Below are 21,213 nucleotides of genomic sequence, written 5' to 3' on the forward strand. Positions count from 1 at the left end.
TAAGAAATTTTTCGCGCTGATCAATTTTCCCGTCGCTGTTAAACTGTAATTTTATCCTCGGTGCCGCCAGGAATCAAAGAATTTTCCGACTGAGAGTAAGATCAAGTTTTACGAAATTGTCTCCTTAAAGGCGACTTACGTCGGTGTATGGAAAATGGAGTGATTGAAGGGGTACCAGTTCGATATTCGTCTTCGCTGACTTGGATAAGCTGCATTTTCCGTTTGTTAGGATCTGAAAATATAATATTTTATTTAAAAATGGAAAATTAAGACAATGATTTATTTTTGATGAGAGACTGTTACTTAGGTACGCCTGTAGTCACCCTGTATTAAATGTTCATGTAGAATTGCGTAAGGAAACATATGTGACTTACATGAAGAACCTTCTTCATTATCATTATCTATATACGTAAGAGCACCTGATGGAGAGTTTAAGGGATAGTCTTAACTATAAGATGACGCATACGTCCTAGCCTGAACTCCATTAAACTTATGTGGTGAAGAACGCTCAACATGTAGTGAAAAATCGTAAAGTTCTGTTAATGCATATCCTTATAAGAAACTACACTCAAACGTAAAACGTTTTTATGTGATTCCAACATTTTTAATGCATTTATTTAAAATACTCTACTAACAAATGTATTTCATTTATAAGAAGTGTATTAAACAAAAATAAGAACTAAAAAACGAAAATCCACCATTTTCGAATGTCCAGTGAACAGGTATTATCCGTTTTTTTTCGAACAGCCCGACTGCAGTCACTTACCTAAAATACATACACGAAAATGAGATGTCGAATGATGTTTGAAGTATACCGTTCTACTAGAAAATTTGTAATTTCTATATGACGACAGATAAATCTCTCCGTTTATGAGTTACACAGCAGATACCACATTCGTGTGCTAACATTTCACTAAAGCCTTGTCTTGGTAAAGTGTATAAATTCTGAACTATGAATTCTGATTCGATTTGTATCATGCCACAGATTGAATCAGCGTGACAACTTCTGGTGCAGCGTGCACTCTTTTCCAATACGCCACCAACACCAAATGAGCAACATAAGCTGCGCAGGAAGATCGACATCAAAGTCTCGGAGAACACAAGTTTACCTTGTGCGGCTGGCCCACAGTAAACATTTTTAATGGCTTGTGGAGTCGTCTGGCGCAACGACTACAAAACAAAGATATGATTTCGTAAGTGAACCATTGTTGTTGTTGTGGTCTTCAGTCCTGAGACTGGTTTGATGCAGCTCTCCATCCTACTCTATCCTGTGCAAGCTTCTTCATCTCCCGGTACCTACCTCTCCTTCTGAATCTGCAACCTACATCCTTCTGAATTTGCTTAGTGTATTCATCTCTTGGTCTCCCTCTACGATTTTTACCCTCCACGCTGCCCTCCAATGCTAAATTTGTGATCCCTTGATGCCTCAAAACATGTCCTACCAACCGATCCCTTCTTCTAGTCAAGTTGTGCCACAAACTTCTCTTCTCCCCAATCCTATTCAATACCTCCTCATTAGTTACGTGATCTACCCACCTTATCTTCAGCATTCTTCTGTAGCACCACATTTCGAAAGCTTCTGTTCTCTTCTTGTCCAAACTGGTTATCGTCCATGTTTCACTTCCATACATGGCTACACTCCATACAAATACTTTCAGAAACGACTTCCTGACACTTAAATCTATACTCGATGTTAACAAATTTCTCTTCTTGAGAAACGATTTCCTTGCCATTGCCAGTCTACATTTTATATCCTCTCTACTTCGACCATCATCAGTTATTTTACTCCCTACATAGCAAAACTCCTTTACTACTTTAAGTGTCTCATTTCCTAATCTAATCCCCTCAGCATCACCCGATTTAATTTGACTACATTCCATTATTCCCGTTTTGCTTTTGTTGATGTTCATCTTATATCCTCCTTTCAAGGCACTGTCCATTCCGTTCAACTGCTCTTCCAAGTCCTTTGCTGTCTCTGACAGAATTACAATGTCATCGGCGAACCTCAAAGTTTTTATTTCTTCTCCATGGATTTTAATACCTACTCCGAACTTTTCTTTTGTTTCTTTTACTGCTTGCTCAATATACAGATTGAATAACATCGGGGAGAGGCTACAACCTTGTCTCACTCCTTTCCCAACCACTGCTTCCCTTTCATGCCCCTCGACTCTTATAACTGCCATCTGGTTTCTGTACAAATTGTAAATAGCCTTTCGCTCCCTGTATTTTACCCCTGCCACCTTCAGAATTTGAAAGAGAGTATTCCAGTTAACGTTGTCAAAAGCTTTCTCTATGTCTACAAATGCTAGAAATGTAGGTTTGCCTTTTCTTAATCTTTCTTCTAAGGTAAGTCGTAAGGTTAGTATTGCCTCACGTGTTCCAACATTTCTACGGAATCCAAACCGATCTTCCCCGAGGTCCGCTTCTACCAGTTTTTCCATTGGTCTGTAAAGAATTCGTGTTAGTATTTTGCAGCTGTGACTTATTAAACTGATAGTTCGGTAATTTTCACATCTGTCAACACCTGCTTTCTTTGGGATTGGAATTATTATATTCTTCTTGAAGTCTGTGGGTATTTCGCCTGTCTCATACATCTTGCTCACCAGATAGTATAGTTTTGTCATGACTGACTATCCCAAGGCCATCAGTAGTTCTAATGGAATGTTGTCTACTCCCGGGGCCTTGTTTCGACTCAGGTCTTTCAGTGCTCTGTCAAACTCTTCACGCAGTATCTTATCTCCCATTTCATCTTCATCTACATCCTCTTCCGTTTCCATAATATTGTCCGCAAGTATATCGCCCTTGTATAAACCCTCTATATACTCCTTCCACCTTTCTGCCTTCCCTTCTTTGCTTAGAACTGGGTTGCCATCTGAGCTCTTGATATTCATACAAGTGGTTCTCTTCCCTCCAAAGGTCTCTTTAATTTTCCTGTAGGCAGTATCTATCTTACCCCTATTGAGACAAGCCTCTGCATCCTTACATTTGTCCTCTAGCCATCCCTGCTTAGCCATTTTGCACTTCCTGTCGATCTCATTTTTGAGACGTTTGTATTCCTTTTTGCCTGCTTCATTTACTGCATTTTTATATTTTCTCCATTCATCAATTAAATTCAATATTTCTTCTGTTACCCAAGGATTTCTATTAGCCCTCGTCTTTTTACCTACTTGATCCTCTGCTGCCTTCACCACTTCATCCCTCGGAGCTACCCATTCTTCTTCTAATGTATTTCTTTCCCCCATTCCTGTCAATTGCTCCCTTATGCTCTTCCTCAAACTCTGTACAACCTCTGGTTCTTTCAGTTTATCCAGGTCCCATCTCCTTAAATTCCCGCCTTTCTGCAGTTTCTTCAGTTTCAATCTGCAGTTCATAACCAATAGATTGTGTTCAGAATCCACATCTGCCCTTGGAAATGTCTTACAATTTAAAACCTGGTTCCTAAATCTCTGTCTTACCATTATGTAATCTATCTGATACCTTTTAGTATCTCCAGGATTCTTCCAGGTATGCAACCTGCGTGAACCATAACAAACAAAATTCGCTCACTGTAGTTGGGGGTTGTTGACCTTTTAGAGATTTACAATGTAGTACTAGATACATTGATTTAGCTCTTTGGTTTACACATGCCGTTGCAAGAGAGCACGCAGGTGGGAGAACTTTTTATTTTATATTCGCCTTTAAATGAATTGCCATGGTCATATCGTCATTAAATACCTGTACAGCCTAAACTGATCACTGAAATTTTGTGAAGAACTTAAAACAAACCTAAGCTCTGAGGTCTCACGAATCGATACAGTCCTGACCAGCGTCTCACAGTTGGCGAAATAAACACTCGATTCGGACAGACGCCAATAGTGGCCGTCTGAGGACCCAGCGGATCCAATGACGCCTGCCCGCTGGACCACGCCTTAGGCGGCTCCGACTGTGAGAGCCCTTTGCCGCTGCGTCGTAGGATGGACAGCACCAGCTACACAGCACTGTCTCAGTCGCAGTCTTCGACAGTCTGAGTCAGCCTTCGATAGTTCGCTCGTACATCATTGGTGGGAGTCTCACATAGCATGATCCCTAGTTTGCTTCTAGTAATAGCTGGACTTTATTTCTGTTTACTCTTCTGTAAAGAGAGAGCTATAAGATAAATAAAACTTCTGTTTACTGTATTTGCGTGTTCGCTAATCATTTCTTTTCCTATCCAGCTTCTGTACGATGACAGCTGCTGCACCACTCTGTAGCCCATCTCTCCTCACTGTTGTATACAAAGTAGTGCAAAAGAAATCTCTTTAGGTTCAGTAGTTTTGCGTGGTCATACAGAAGGCACAAATTAGTATTTACGAATTTATGAGTAAGAAGTAAACGTATTTACATAGGTAATGTGAATATTGTTGATGTGCTAGCTATTAAACCTGTCATTTGATACCAAATACGAGTGATGCTTCTTCAATTTACTTTTTTTAAGATGTGAATTTTAGCTTATAACATGTGCCATATTGAATGTAGTGTGACGATATTAAATACCCTATGAGAAGCTGAGTGACACTTTGGATGACACCTACTACGAAAATACGACGTTCAAAGTGAGTTTAATGAGCAAGCAGGTTAATATAGCCACATACATACATAAATACACACATAGATTGCTAAAGTCATGTTATAATCCCTCCTTCAGCTTTGCTGTAGATGGTTAAAAATACTTAAAAATGAAAACATATTTTATTTAGAGTGTGTATGAAACAGCGTTTTTAACACGTGAATAACAACGCTTTATTTTAAGCATAGTAACCGTGAGTAATATTTGGACGGACCGACAGACTGACACAGCGTATCGAAAGGCTCCGCGAAATTAGTATTAAGCGTTTTGAGGGATCCAAAAAATATTTACCCTTTATTGATATATTATGAACAGTGAATGTCATTGTCATGAAGACAACGTAGGTTGTATCTTTCTTCCAACCGGCAGATTACGAGGATTTTCCGTCTCATGGTTTATATGATCACAGAGAGAATCCTTCCGTGTGAACTTCACGTTATCTCCTTAGATAAAGGATTCACTTTTTGCTGACACGTTTCTTTCGACTTGTCGGCGTGCTCTTAAGCCAGACATTGTTAAGACTTTGATACAAATGAATGTTGAACACAACTACATCGGATTTATATATGTTGCAGAATATCACGACTGACTCACTGACTGACGCGCGATTTCGACCAACGCGGCAGGGAACTCCCCAAATGAAAGCTAATACTTGGATGGCAGTTGTTTCAAATCGGTGAATCCCCGAGATACACAGATGTTCAGTTTAGAGAGGCCACAGAAGCTGGTGAGCAGTTATTGACTATTTTCGAAAACAAACTGTAATAATGTATATTCTCTGAATTAAAAAGCTGATATGAGACTCTCATTGCTCCCCACCCCCTTTCCCCTTCCCCCGTGTTCTGAGTTCACGTAACAAAATTTAACTCACTCTGCACTTACCATTACCTCTCCATCTCCACACTAACATGCAGAAGTACTCCACATACGTAGCCAGATACGAGAATGCAGCCTACAGAATTAATATGCAACACGTTTCTCCGCTGTATCATGATTGCTACCACTATCATGCAATTTGTGTTCGTCTAGCACATAAATATATGCACATGCGATTGCATATAAATCGTACTTGAATATTAACAGGTGGATGAATGTGCATTAGACTGGACCTATGAGGGTTTCATCCAATGCAAACAGAAAGTGGTTGAAATAGAAACCGGCGAGAATGTGTAATATAAACTCTTAAAAATCTCATCTTTCTCTGGCTCGAAGAAGCGTAGTATATACTGAAAATTTGTTCAGGGGTTTCGAAAGCTGATTTTTAGCGCAGAGATTAAGAACATTTTAAGACCCCTAAATTCAATGTGTGAAGAAGATAAAAGCTGACTAAAACAGATCCCAGAGGGACGTACAACCAATCACTGCGTGGCCGGGATGTGAAATGGAAAATTTCGTATACAATACAATAATAGTGCCTCTTGACGCATTGTTTGAAACAATGACATCTAGTCTCAGTTCTTAGTTACCTTAGAACATTCCTCACGAGTGTTGTTATAATGAGAAATTGTGCTTCACAGCACTTTGTGTAATATTCTAATGCAAATTCTTATCTAAAAACTACATCTGATCTAATATCTGAAGAAAAACTGATATGCAAATTAAAACTTGTGATATTAGTGCAGCTCTATGCACCGTCATAACTGTACGACACAAGTTGTGTCAGTGTTACAATGCTGAATAAACGAGAATTAATTTGAAATGGAAACGATATGATTTATCACTGTTTTATAACACAATACAGTACTAACACACTGAATTAACTGTGGACATGAAATTGTTACGCGTATGAATTACTTTTCATAACTCGCTATTTCGATGATTCTTTAGAGAGTGAAAAAAAGAGAAAAAGTACACTTCTGTGGTTGAAAACTGTAGAAATTCACACATGGATTGCCACGAATGCACATACGTAATTTTTGTAGAGCATGATACGCTTCAATGTGAATTAAATCGGTCTCTGGCCTTTCAGAAATACTGTTGAACTCCAGCAAAACATGAATATATATTTGTTAATCGCTATTGAAAGTATTCAAAGAAAGCTATAGTTTCAAACAACAATAATATCAGCCAGCGTGCTTTGATAAATGGGAATAACAAAAGATTTTTTCTCATTCCATTGCTGGGAAAACAATGTTTTATCAAACTGTAAAATGATGATTACATATATTCCTGACATACTTTGTTTAATTTATGTAGTGCATAAGTCGGAGAATAATATAATAACAAAAAGATTACTAATTAATTTATATGTGCTTAACGCACTAAATTAAAAACAAAGTTTCTGTAATTTGGAGTACTATTGTATCCAGCAGATGTGGAATTTTTTTTGGTTGGTTGGTTGGTTGGTTTGGGGAAGGAGACCAGACAGCGTGGTCATCGGTCTCATCGGATTAGGGAAGGATGGGGAAGGAAGTCGGCCGTGCCCTTTCAGAGGAACCATCCCGGCATTTGCCTGGAGTGATTTAGGGAAATCACGGAAAACCTAAATCAGGATGGCCGGACGCGGGATTGAACCGTCGTCCTCCCGAATGCGAGTCCAGTGTCTAACCACTGCGCCACCTCGCTCGGTAATTTTTTTTTTTTTTTTTTTTTTTTGCACCTGCTACACTAAAGAAGATATAATCATATAACCGCGCTTCATTGTCAAATAAAAATTTCTGGAAGAAACAGAAACAGATACTAGTGTGATCGGCAAAGACACCTTACGCTTTAGTCTCAAACTGTCGAGTACCCGTCCGAATCTAAATGAGGGAAGTCTTGATATTCGTAGGTTTTGTAACAATCCCACAATTCGTTTTTGATGTTCAAGACAAATTTTTAGAATTTACAAGTTATGACGCATTTAGAATTCCGAGCTTATTTATTATAAACGACCATAAACCAACGGGGGGAACATGTCATGTGGAAGTGAGGAAGGTTGTATATTTAATTTTTTGACTGTGATTACAATATGCCGGCCGCGGTGGTCTCGCGGTTCTAGGCGCTCAGTCCGGAACCGCGCGACTGCTACGGTCGCAGGTTCGAATCCTGCCTCGGCCATGGCTGTGTGTGATGTCCTTAGGTTAGTTAGGTTTAAGTAGTTCTAAGTTCTAGGGGACTAATGACCACAGATGTTAAGTCCCATAGTGCTCAGAGCCATTTGAACCATTTTTTTTTATTACAATAACCAAATTTTGCACGTTTCCCGTAGTGTCATAGCGTGAGGGCAAGAGGGCATGAGGGCATGACATTCGTTATGGCGAGGTATCCTTCACAGATAAATGTTAGGGTTCATCTCGACCTTGTTCGCATTAGAGAGAAGTGGGCTAAGGGCCATCACCAGGTTTGACGCTCTGTAGTTCGTCTCCTAGGCCTGTATATCTCAGACACGACACTACATTCCTCACTCAGTCATCACTGTCAGCCAAACCAAACGACAGTACACATGAGACGCAACCACACGGGAAGTATCCAGTGAACAGGAAACAAAAGTTTTCCATTGAAGTAGTACATATTCCTAAGGTATATTCCAGCCAACATTATCATCAGGGATTTTTAAGGTGTTTAATTGCTTTCATGGCCATAGAAGTTCATCTCAGTCCAATAATAGGTGCAGTTTATAATACTGTGCGGCCAAGGGTAATTTGTGTTAATAATATTTCGATTGCATATTATTCTGCACTACAGGAACTACACTTATAGTTTATGTTTAAAGTCGATGAAAAAGAGTAAAAAAAGTTGAAAAAGCCAACATATACAACGTACCACGTTGTAAAGTAAAATACAGTTACTGTTCGTACGTTGCTGCTGATAAAAAAAATTCATCTTATGAATGAACCAAACTGTTCATGAAAGGTGCAACACGACTGTCGTTACTGTATGATGTATCTGAACAATCTATTCCCCTACTATTCAATCCATATCCTCTGTTTCAGATAATCCTTACCTATAGCACTCTTTGAAATTCTCAACAATCTGACGCTATGTTCAAACAAATTTCGGGTCTGCAGCCGGTCGTCGTTTAATTCATCGCACAATGTCTCGACTGGACAGCTGGAAGCCATCTTCAGGTGAGCTACTGAAGATTACTATCGTTACTATGTGATATCTCATAACAACTCTTTCGTCTTCTATTGAATGCCTTTCCCCTGTTTCAGATACATCATCCTTACAGCATTCATAGAAATTGTCACCAGTATCTCGCTACGTTAAAATAAATTTCTCACTTGCAGTCGGTCATCGAGAATTTTAAAAATGGACGTTTACAAATAAAAAATGCTGAGTCCCTGTTGGAGAACTTGTTATTATTCGTGTTTTACTGTCACACTTGCTAATTCGTGACCGCTCTATCGAATGGGCACGTAATATTTCGATTTAAAAATAATTTTGTTCGTAACACAAAGCAAATCTAAGCTTTCCGTCGACACTGGAATCGCATGAAATACGTGATGAGGAGTATTTATTTTGGGTGACTCCAGTTGCAGTATGCAAAAACAAAATTGCAGATATCTACCGAGACACTAGAGAAAATGCACCTCAAAACTCTTAGGAGAAACACTCGCTATTATACTCGTACGTGTGTGTGTGGTTTCCATCCAGTATGCCTATGTCTGCACTCCCGCAATGTCCATAAGGTTTTGTCTCTCACAGCCGCATGTCATTTCAATCGGTGGTCAGGAAGCAGGATGAATACCAGTGACTGCAGGTCTGCTGCGGACGTTCTTCTCCATTGTAAATTAGTATAGAATCGTTTCAGTTATGGACAATGATGTTAATGCTGATTTAATACAATACATGTATTATTGACTATTACTTACATACAAAAATCATAAAACTGAAAATGTTATTTGAAGATACGATATTTTGTGTGTTTTATATCAGGCTATTACAAATGATATGTAACATCAATGTAATAGGAAGTGCTACGACCCAGTAGCATGAAAGGTAATCTGTGTAATTAGAAAAGTAGGAGAGAGACAACTGACCGGTACGACAGTGTCTGAAAGAGGTGGGATTTGATGTTGTTCGCGGAAGTTCGCGTTCTGTATGTAAGGAAAGAACGAACATGGTTGAGCTAAATTCAGACAGTGACGAACGGGGTGGAAAAAGAATGAGGGTCAATTTAGAGAATCAATTCAACTACAGTAGTTGTCAGAAAATCAGTGGGGGAGTACGAAGAATTTCTCGGAGACTGATCATAGGGTTATTGTTGGACGTGTAATTGTAGTTAAAGATATGCGGTTTTACGTGTACGCTCTATTCAAGCCCTCAAGAGGCAGAACAACAACTGAAGAGCAGTAGACAAACTGAAGACTGTACTAACGTCGATGTAGAAGATTATCAAGAAAGAAGAATTGAAGGTATCGGAAGAGTAACAATAGTTCGGACTTAGAATAAACTACTGTGTGTGTATGAAGTACTAGCGAAGACAACAGAAGGAGAATGATGATGATGATGATGTTTGGTTTGTGGGGCGCTCAACTGCGCGGTCATCAGCGCCCGTACGAAGTCCCGACTGTTACACAGTCCATTTATTTTTCACAGTCCACTCTAGCCACTGCCACAGATGTTGATGATGATGATGATGATGATGATGATGATAATGAAATGATGACGAAAACACAAAACACTCAGTCCCTGGCAGAGTAAATCCCTGCAGACGGAGAAGATAATAGTTGTTTACATGACTAGAGATCAAAGAACCTGTAGGCTCTTGAGAATGAGGGCACAGTGCAAGTTTAAAATGAAGATTAAGTCACCTACTGTACAACAGGAAACTAAACTGGAACAGTGCTGAGATTGGTAGATTCGTTTACTGTGAGAGCCAAACACAGAGTGGTTTTGAGAGTGAAGATACTGAATTAATAGATGCCATATCTTGAAACAAATTATTGAGTGATATCTTTTATTGCATTTATTAACTCTGTGTATCTTTTATGAAACAACACATCGAATTCTGTATACATTCCCCACGTTATGTGTTTTAAACAGTTATTAGTCACCAAACAGTCTTGTTGGTAGATACATCAAGTTTCCTATTTATTCTTGATTCAAGCCGTGCAGCAATTCACAAGTAGCTGAAACAAGAACGGTGGACGAGAAAGAACGAACAGATCCGAAAAGCACGGCTCGCCAGTGAACTAATTCCCAAAGATGATCGAGTGTTCCTTCCTTTGCATCCAGCATGGAGAACACTAAACACGCTCTGCTCTTGCTTACAATCCATATCAGTCATTTTCCTTCAATAAGGTCATTTACCTCCAAGAAAGTGAGGGAATCCTTTCCCGCTTCCTTTATGCGGTACTAAGGAACGTCAAATATTCAGTTACACTGGCAGTCTCCGGGATACTTTATCACGAAACTGGCCAGTGTACTCTCCATGGTGGTTCACAGCCAGCTGTGGTGTCAATGGTCGTCTTTTTTTTTCATGGACTGAGGTACCTGTGAATATTGAGATTATGAACACGTCTTGCTGTCGTTTGCCGGCCGCGGTGGCCAAGCGGATCTAGGAGATTCAGTCCGAAACCGCGTGACCGCTATGCTCGCAGGTTCGAATCCTGCCTCAGGCATGGATGTGTGATGTCCTTAGGTTAGTTAGGTTTAAGTAGATCAAAGTTCTAAGGAACTCGAGTCCTCAGATGCTAAGTCCCATAGTGCTCAGAGGTATTTGAACCATTTTTTTACTGTCGTCAAACGTTCTGCAACAGCCTCATGATCGATCATCTTACAATAAAAAGTTGAAGAGCATTTAACTTCACTTTAAGGTAAATTCATATTCATTGTTAACTTTCTATGCATTATGGAGCAACCTGTGGTTCCGTCAGAGGTACAAAGTTTATTTTCCTGCTGATGTAATTACATTTTGTTAGCAATGACAATGGTCTCAACCTTTCTCCAGTAGCTTCCAATTTAGTCATCTGTGATGTACTTGCACCCTGAATTAATAAACCAGGAGAACCTCTTAGAGGATCGGAATACGAGGCGCTCTTCAGCAAGTGGCACTGATCATCGCAATATTGGTGTTTACCGTGACCCGGCCTGAGGGGCGTCTGTTGTCTGCTACATGAACAGGGCCGGAAATCACAGTACACACACGCCGGGAGAGCCTCTGCCATTTCCAATATGTCAATATGACTTGCAGCTTAATTGCGCTGCTGTTTGGAGAGCCGTCGCTTGCGTGCCCTAATAGCAACCTATCTCACTGACTAAAGCTCAGCCCTTAACTAAATAACTGGTATCAACTCCTGACGATTAACAGGATCTGCTTCGACGCTTATCTGACACAGGAAATAATATATGGACTTGATAGACGTTTTCAACAGATATTATAAATATTTACCATTCCTGACGCGTAACTGAGCGATCACATTGGCACTTCAGTGCACATTCAAATACGTAGGCGGGAGCTTCCTTAATTGCATCACTGTCGAGGTTTTATATATTATAGTCTACATAGTACTATTCAAAATTACTTAAAAAATGCCGTCCTTAACTTTACGATATTGTCATGGTATTTGATTTAAAGAATGGATCTTCTGAGAAAGATAAATGCGCTACACCTACTTTTCTAAACATCTGCAAGTCGTACAGTTTAGAAATCTGGTTTCCTTATATATATCACCCTCATAAACTATGTCGCTGAGCTTAAAGGCATGTATTCTTCTAAGTTTAAGGAATTTTTGCATATTTTATTTCTTTCGCCACTATACCAGGTGTGTTCAAAAGGCATCGCGAATGTTGTAATTTCACGGGTTGTATTTGTCCGACACGTGCGATTTTTCGTTGCTGTTTTGGTAAAAATGTCTGAAACATATATGTACATTGGTAGCCATATTGGATCTCTAGTCTGTCGTCAGTTGTCACAGAAGATTACTTGTATTGGCCTACGAGAGGCGATTACCGATCTGTATTAAAATGGAACAGAGAACTGCCATTAAATGGTGCTATAAAAATGGAATAAAATGTATCACAGTTTTAGAAATATTGAATATTGTTTTGGTGAGTCTGCTGTGAGCAAAGCAAAGGATTTCCTGAGGTATAAGCATTTCCAAGCCCACCGTAAAGAGGTTGAACATGACGAGGGTTCAAGACGCCCCAGCACATCAACTACCGATGAAAACATGTAAAAATTGAAAGAAATGTATATGAACGATCCCCGAATCACAGTCAGAGACTGTGCGAGATAGCGTGTTAACTGGCTTGTGCCATGAAATATTTTCAGATGTTTTGTGTGTGAAACGTCTGGCAGTAAAGCTTGTGCCAAACGTGTTGAACTTCGAGCAGAAGTAGCGGCTAGTGTAAGTTGCTTTGGAGTCGCTAATTTAGGTCAACAATGATTGCATAACTTCTGAAATACGTCATATGAGGTACCTAAGTGTGGGTGTAAGGATATGGGGTCTTACCTAAGGCTAAATTGTTCCTATGGGGGCATTCAGGATCGCCAAGAGCGGAAAAGGCTCTGCAACTGCGGTCGAATGTGGCAGTTGTCCTCACTGTTTTCTTCTATTTGAACGCCATAGTGAACCATGAGTTCTTTTGAAAAGGTGAAAGGATCAATACGGAGCACTGCCTACAAGTTGAACGCCGTTTCTAGGAAGCGATCAGAAAAAAAAAAAACGCTCGGACTTGTGGCAAAACAATTGACGGTATTTCCATCACGATAATACATATACTCTCACTTCATTGCTTCTTCGTGAGTTTTTGGCGGAAACAAGAGTGTACTGATGTCACAGGCTTCATATTCGATAGATATGACCCCGTGTGACTATTTTCTGTGTCGAAAACTAACTACAAGTAGAGATTGAAAGCACATCGCTTAAAGAGCTAAGAGCTATCCCAAGGATCGAGTTCCAGAAGACTTTCGGTGTTGGGAGAAACGCTGGTGTAAGTGTATAACATTAAATGACGACTGCCTTGAATGGGATGACATTAATGTAGATAAAAAAAATAACATTGTTTCCAAAAAATAAAAATTTCCCATACTGCCAGCCGGAGTGACCGTGCGGTTTTAGGCGCTAGTCTGGAGCAGAGTGACCGCTACGGTCGCAGCTTCGAATCCTGCCGCGGGCATGGATGTGTGTGTTGTTCTAGGCGACTGATGACATCAGAAGTTAAGTCGCATAGTGCTCAGAGCCATTTGAACCATTTTTCCCATACTTTTTGAACACTCCTCGTATCCAGGCACTGAAGTATAACTGATTCACTCATTTCCGCACCGCTGCAGACTTTTCGGGGATTCATGTTTTGCAGTTCATGCAGCTGATTGGTTCTTCCACACGATATTCCTCTCACAACTAGCTATACCGTTCCTGTATTTTTCTAATGAGACTCTGTGGTGTCTCCCCACAGAGTCTCCTTAACACTTGGCTATGCCTTGACTTTTTGTTTGGAGCTATCACCATTCCCCTCGGATTCGCAATATTACTTGGACAGACACTTGCTGCTCACTTTTTCCCGGTCATGCCTTCTTATGCAGTAAAATTATGAGGCAACCTTTACATTTTGCAATGTCGAACGCAGGTTTTGTGAAGTCCGACGTGTTTAAATAGAACATCATCTTTGCAAACGTAAGAACATGTTACTCCAGTTCGGTTTCAACTTCCTTGGAAATCACATTACTGCAGACATAAGTGACTATATTCCCGTCTACATTTTTTTCAGCATGTCTTTCAACTGTTGGCTTAGGAGAATTTTATGTGGGTGCATTTTCGTTTAATACATATTGCACATTTAGATATACTTCTACAGCAAGATGCTGTTCACCCTGCTCTACTTCACAAAACGTCTTTCTATTGCCAAACTGTAATACGAAATAGTTACTTAATTAATTATTTGGGACAAAAACGCATTAGATAAATCACCACATCATTTCTCAACTTTATTTTGCATTTATAATGCCAATGCATTTTTAAAGCTCGCTACTTCAGCAAGATTCTCGAATTGTACAAGTTATCAGAAACATGTAGCTGTACATTATAGCCGACTTCGCCATTTTCTCTTTGTTATATTCTCACAAACGAGCCACAACGAATACAGATGCATAACTGTCTGAAAATCTAGATTATTTCATGTCTATTCGCCTATAAATAAAACACTATGTCACCTCTTACCTTTTAACTGTAAGTCTCTTCGTCACGTACGCAAACGGTTAGAAGATAACTACCAAAAAATCAACGCTGTCTTCAGACGATCTGTTCCTCAACGTACAGATCTCATAACCTCAATATGACTCCAAAGAAGCACGTACTTGGCACTCGCATTGTGAGATTCCTTCTACTGTTGACAGCATTTTAATTTCTGAAATGTACATTTTATTGGCAGTCTGCTGCTAGCAGAAATAAAATGACCCCTTAAGCAGAGCTGCAGAATACAGAAACATTGATTGAGAAACTGCCATGCAAGTATTTGAAACGGATGTCCGTATGGCACGGTAGTGAGTCAATGGAACGAAGAGCTGTGCGCGAGCCATGAAAATGAATATTGCTTTGTGACCTATACGTCGGAGACACTTCAAAACACATTTTCTTTAAAAACCTTATAGAGTCTAGTTACGACGGAATAAATACTAAGAGGAACCTAGTTATCCTTAAAACTTTGATGCTACAATTTGAGTACACAGTAAAGCGGTTAAATGTAAAAACAAACACTTATTCAAATTTAAAGAGTACATCAATCAGGCAGAGATGATGTTTATTGCTTGTGTCTATTTCGGTGACTGTGTGGCCATCTTCAGTCTTTGGTGTGAAAATTCTTACGACGCATGTCTTATTGAAGGTGACGTGCTGGTAGAAAAATGGTTCAAATGGGTCTAAACACTATGGGACTTAACATGTGGGGTCATCAGTCCCTTAGACTTAGAACTACTTAAACGTAACTAACAAAAGAACATCACACACATCCATGCCCGAGGCAGGATTCCAACCTGCGACCATAGCAGCAGCGCGGTTCCGGACTGAAGCGCCTAGAACCGCTCGGCCACAACGGCCGGCTGCTGGTTGAAAACAGAGTTTGACTCGAGTATTTGTGTTTATATAGTACGTAGCAAATGTCCAGCTAGGCAACCGTTTTCTCAGGTTTGATTCCATAGGGAAACAGTTGCCCCAGCGTCTGGGTTCATTTAAGTAGTAAACTCTAGGCTGTTGCTACCAATAGAAAAGTATTCGAGTTAACTCGCTTATTTAAGGCAGCACATCAATGTCAATAAAACATGCATCGTAAGAAATTTGAGATCAGACACTGAAGATGGTCACACATTGATCGAAATGTGAATAGTCAATAAATATCATTTGCGACTGATTCCTGAACTCTTTTCTGTTTGAAACGAATACAGTCACTGGGTACAATTGTTTCCCTATGGAATCAAACTAGAAAATCGTTAAGCTACCAATCACATAAGAACAACTGCCAAGTTGAAAGAAGTATGCACGAAATTACTGCCGCGCACCAGTCTAGTTAGTCGGGAATATGTCGTTGTCCGCGTCTGTTCTCAGTTCTATTTGTGTAACCGTACTCTCAGGCCTTAGTAACTTTGTAGTGAAGTATTGCAACTATTTAATTGTAAGATAGTTTAAGGTGTTCATTAATAAAAGCGCCATAATACAGCCGGGTGTTTATTTCCAGTAGGTTAGCTACCCGCAATCCCAAATCACATCCGCACAGGTCACCTGCTTGCACCTCAAACGAATCCAATTAGCTGCAGGAACTGTTTTAAGGGTCTGCATCAACGACAGATCTACAAAGAATAGGTAGGAGGAAGCCCTATGCGACAGTTCCACGAAATGCACATTCGTGTTACCAGTCTGAGTGGCTATCTTTTCCAGGTCACCATCTATGTCATACTCCCCATTCCTGTCAATACTATTACCGGCCCCACCCACAAGTTGGTAGAGGAGCAGGAGCGTAAGATCTGTGCCCTTCAGGTGCAGTTGAAAAACGCACAGGAGGAGCAAGATAGGATGAGGAAGGAGAAGGGGGTTGGGGAATGGGAGCTGGCTGTTGGCAAGAGATCTGCGAGGAGAAGAAGATTTTCAGATAGTTTTACTATTGGTGTTTGCAATAGATATGACCAACTGTCAGAGTCTAGTGGAGAGGAATCTCTAGTAGCTGTAGATGTAGGAAGTATGCAGCAGACCTCAGCAGTTACGGTGGCTAGGACAGTTGCAAAGTCGAAGAGGAAGAAGAAGGTTCTGCTGTTAGGTAGTTCTCATAGCAGACGTGTAGGCCAGCAGTTGCAGGAAGTGTTGGGGAGTGAGTACCAGGTCATCAGCATTGTGAAGCCTAATGCAGGATTGGCTAAGGTGATTGTTAACATAGGGGGGTTATGTAGGGATTTTACTAATGAGGATCAGGTAGTGATTGTGAGTGGGGCTGGTAATAGTATTGATAGGGATGGGGAGTATGACATAAATGGTGACCTGGAAAAGATAGCCACTCAGACTGGTAACACGAATGTGCATTTCGTGGAACTGTTTCAGCGTCACGATCGGCCTCATCTTAATACAGCCGTCAGGCGTAATAACATGAGACTTGGGGGTGCGCTGATGACAGAAAGCATGAGTCACATTTCAGTGGTGTCAGTGGAGTCTATCAGCAGGACGGGTTTCACTAGACATGGCCTGCACCTCTACAGGTATGAGAAGGGGAGGTTGGCAAAGGTTATAGGTGACAGCAGAGATGGGGGTGGTGGGATCACTCATGGGAAAATTCCTGCAGTAGTGGGTATTAGAGCTGCACCTTTTTTAGATTGAAGTCAGCTGATTGGTATTCCTGCTTAAGGGAAGTCTCTCTAACAAAGGAACCACGTTTGACAAAGATTAGGTATCCGAGTAATGAGGGAATTTCATCAAAATACACAAGGTATTAGAGATAAAGTTAGTGAACTGCTTATAGAAGTTCACTCTGAAATTATTGGTATATCTGAACACTTCTTAAATACGGAGACAATTCAGAGACTTCCTTTATCAGGATACAGGTTGGCTGGCAGCTTTTCTAGGAGCTCTTTGCGGTGTGGGGGAGTAGCCTTGTATGTGAAAAACGGCATCCCATTTGAGTCAATTGATGTTTCAAAGAACTGCACTGAAAAGGTGTTTGAATGTTGTGCAGGTGTGGTTAAATCTAATGGAGCTAAACTTCTAACTGTTGTTATATATAGATCCCCAGATTCCGACTTCACAACATTTTTGCTACAGCTAGAGGAGGTTCTTGGTTGACTTTATAGGAAATACAAAAAGTTTGTTATATGTGGTGACTTCAATATTAATTGTATAAGTGATTCTGCAAAGAAAAGGATGCTGGTAGACCTCCTTAATTCATATAATCTTATGCAAACCGTATTCTTCCCAACGAGAGTGCAACGGAACAGTAGAGTAACCATAGAAAACATTTTTGTTCATTCCTCATTACTAGAAGGGCATTGTGTTAGCAAAAAGGTGAATGGCCTTTCAGATCATGATGCACAAATTTTAAATCTAAAACATTTTTGTGCTGCAACACATGTTAAATATAGTTATCAACTGTTTAGGAAAGCTGATCCAGTTGCTGTAGAGACCTTTGTAAACCTCATCAAGGAAGAAGAGTGGTAAGATGTTTATAGCGCTGATACAGTAGATGATAAATATAATGCTTTTCTCAAGACTTTTCTCGTGCTCTTTGAAAGTTTCTTTCCGTTAGAACGTTCAAAACAGAGTATTAGCACAAACAGGCAGCCTGGGTGGCTGACGAGAGGGATAAGAATATCTTTTAGAACAAAGTGGCAATTATATCAAAACGTTAGAAACAGGCAAAATCTAAATGCAGCAGTCCATTACAAACAGTATTATAAGGTGCTTAAAAATGTTATTAGGAAGGCAAAAAGTATGTGGTATGCAGATAGAATAGCTAAGTGTCAGGATAAAATTAAAACCATATGGTCATTCGTAAAGGAAGTGGCTGGTCTGCAGAGACAGGTCGAGGATATAGAGTCTGTGCATAGTGGGAATGTCCGTGTTACTGATAAGTCGCGTATATGTACAGTATTTAATAATAACTTTCTGAATATAGCAGGTGAACTAAATAGAAACCTAGTCCCAACAGGAATCACATAGCGCTCTTAGAAAAAAGTGTTCCGAAACTGTTACCTGAAATGCTCCTCCATGATACTGACAAAAGGGAGATTGAGTTAATAATTAAATCACTAAAGACCAAGAACTCTCATGGATATGACGGGGTATCTAGCAGAATACTGAAGTATTGTCCTATGTATGTTAGCCCAGTACTTAGCCATATCTGTAACTTTTCCTCTAGGAGTGGTCGGTTTCCTGACTCATTAAAGTACTCGGTAGTGAAGCCACTTTATAAAAAGGGAGACAGGGATAATGTTGACAATTTTAGACCTATTTCTATGCCATCGGTGTTTGCTAAAGTTATCGAGAAGGTTGTATATGCAAGGTTACTGGAGCATTTAAATTCACATAATTTGCTGTCAATTGTACAGTTTGCTTTTAGAAATGGTTTAACAACTGAAAATGCTATATTCTCGCTTCTCTGTGAGGTTTTGGACGGATTAAATAAAAGGTAGCAAACGCTATGGGTTTTCTCTGATTTAACGAAGTCTTTCGACTGTGTTGACCACAAAATATTACTGCAGAAGTTAGACCATTGTGGAGTAAGGGGAGTAGCTTTCAATTGATTCCCTTCTTACTTTACGAACAACAAGCAGAAGGTAATTCTCCGGAATATTGAGAGTGTTAGTGATGTTCAGTCCTAATGGGGCACAGTTAAGTGAGGCGTTCCCCAAGGGCCGGTGCTGGGGCCACTGCTGTTTCCTATTTCTATAAATGATATGCCTTCTAGTATTACAGATGATTCAAAAATATTTCTGTTTGCTGATGACACCAGCTTGGTAGTGAAGGATCTTGTGTGTAATATTGAAACAGTATCAAATAATGTAGTTCATGGCTTGTGGCTTGTGGAAAATACACTCCTGGAAATTGAAATAAGAACACCGTGAATTCATTGTCCCAGGAAGGGGAAACTTTATTGACACATTCCTGGGGTCAGATACATCACATGATCACACTGACAGAACCACAGGCACGTAGACACAGGCACAGGCACAATGTCGGCACTAGTACAGTGTATATCCACCTTTCGCAGCAATGCAGGCTGCTATTCTCCCATGGAGACGATCGTAGAGATGGTGGATGTAGTCCTGTGGAATGGTTTGCCATGCCATTTCCACCTGGCGCCTCAGTTGGACCAGCGTTCGTGCTGGACGTGCAGACCGCGTGAGACGACGCTTCATCCAGTCCCAAACATGCTCAATGGGGGACAGATCCGGAGATCTTGCTGGCCAGGGTAGTTGACTTACACCTTCTAGAGCACGTTGGGTGGCACGGGATACATGCGGACGTGCATTGTCCTGTTGGAACAGCAAGTTCCCTTGCCGGTCTAGGAATGGTAGAACGATGGGTTCGATGACGGTTTGGATGTACCGTGCACTATTCAGTGTCCCCTCGACGATCACCAGTGGTGTACGGCCAGTGTAGGAGATCGCTCCCCACATCATGATGCCGGGTGTTGGCCCTGTGTGCCTCGGTCGTATGCAGTCCTGATTGTGGCGCTCACCTGCACGGCGCCAAACACGCATACGACCATCATTGGCACCAAGGCAGAAGCGACTCTCATCGCTGAAGACGACACGTCTCCATTCGTCCCTCCATTCACGCCTGTCGCGACACCACTGGAGGCGGGCTGCACGATATTGGGGCGTGAGCGGAAGACGGCCTAACGGTGTGCGGGACCGTAGCCCAGCTTCATGGAGACGGTTGCGAATGGTCCTCGCCGATACCCCAGGAGCAACAGTGTCCCTAATTTGCTGGGAAGTGGCGGTGCGGTCCCCTACGGCACAGCGTAGGATCCTACGGTCTTGGCGTGCATCCGTGCGTCGCTGCGGTCCGGTCCCAGGTCGACGGGCACGTGCACCTTCCGCCGACCACTGGCGACAACATCGATGTACTGTGGAGACCTCACGCCCCACGTGTTGAGCAATTCGGCGGTACGTCCACCCGGCCTCCCGCATGCCCACTATACGCCCTCGCTCAAAGTCCGTCAACTGCACATACGCTTCACGTCCACGCTGTCGCGGCATGCTACCAGTGTTAAAGACTGCGATGGAGCTCCGTATGCCACGGCAAACTGGCTGACACTGACGGCGGCGGTGCACAAATGCTGCGCAGCTAGCGCCATTCGACGGCCAACACCGCGGTTCCTGGTGTGTCCGCTGTGCCGTGCGTGTGATCATTGCTTGTACAGCCCTCTCGCAGTGTCTGGAGCAAGTATGGTGGGTCTGACACACCAGTGTCAATGTGTTCTTTTTTCCATTTCCAGGAGTGTAATTTGATGCTAAATCACAGTAAGACTAATCCTTTACAGTTTCTAACTCACAATTCTACAAGAACCGATATTTTGATCAGACAGAATGGGCATATTATAAGCGAGACAGAACAGTTCAAGTTCCTAGGCGTTCGGATAGATAGTAAGCTGTTGTGGAAAGCCCACGTCCTGGATCTTGTTCAGAAACTAATTGCTGCTCTATTTACCATTAGAACAGTATCTGAAATAAGTGACAGTTCAACACGAAAAGTAGTCTACTTCGCATATATTCATACGCT

The sequence above is a fragment of the Schistocerca americana genome, chromosome 7 (assembly GCF_021461395.2).
Source record: "Schistocerca americana isolate TAMUIC-IGC-003095 chromosome 7, iqSchAmer2.1, whole genome shotgun sequence".
NCBI lineage: Eukaryota > Metazoa > Arthropoda > Insecta > Orthoptera > Acrididae > Schistocerca > Schistocerca americana.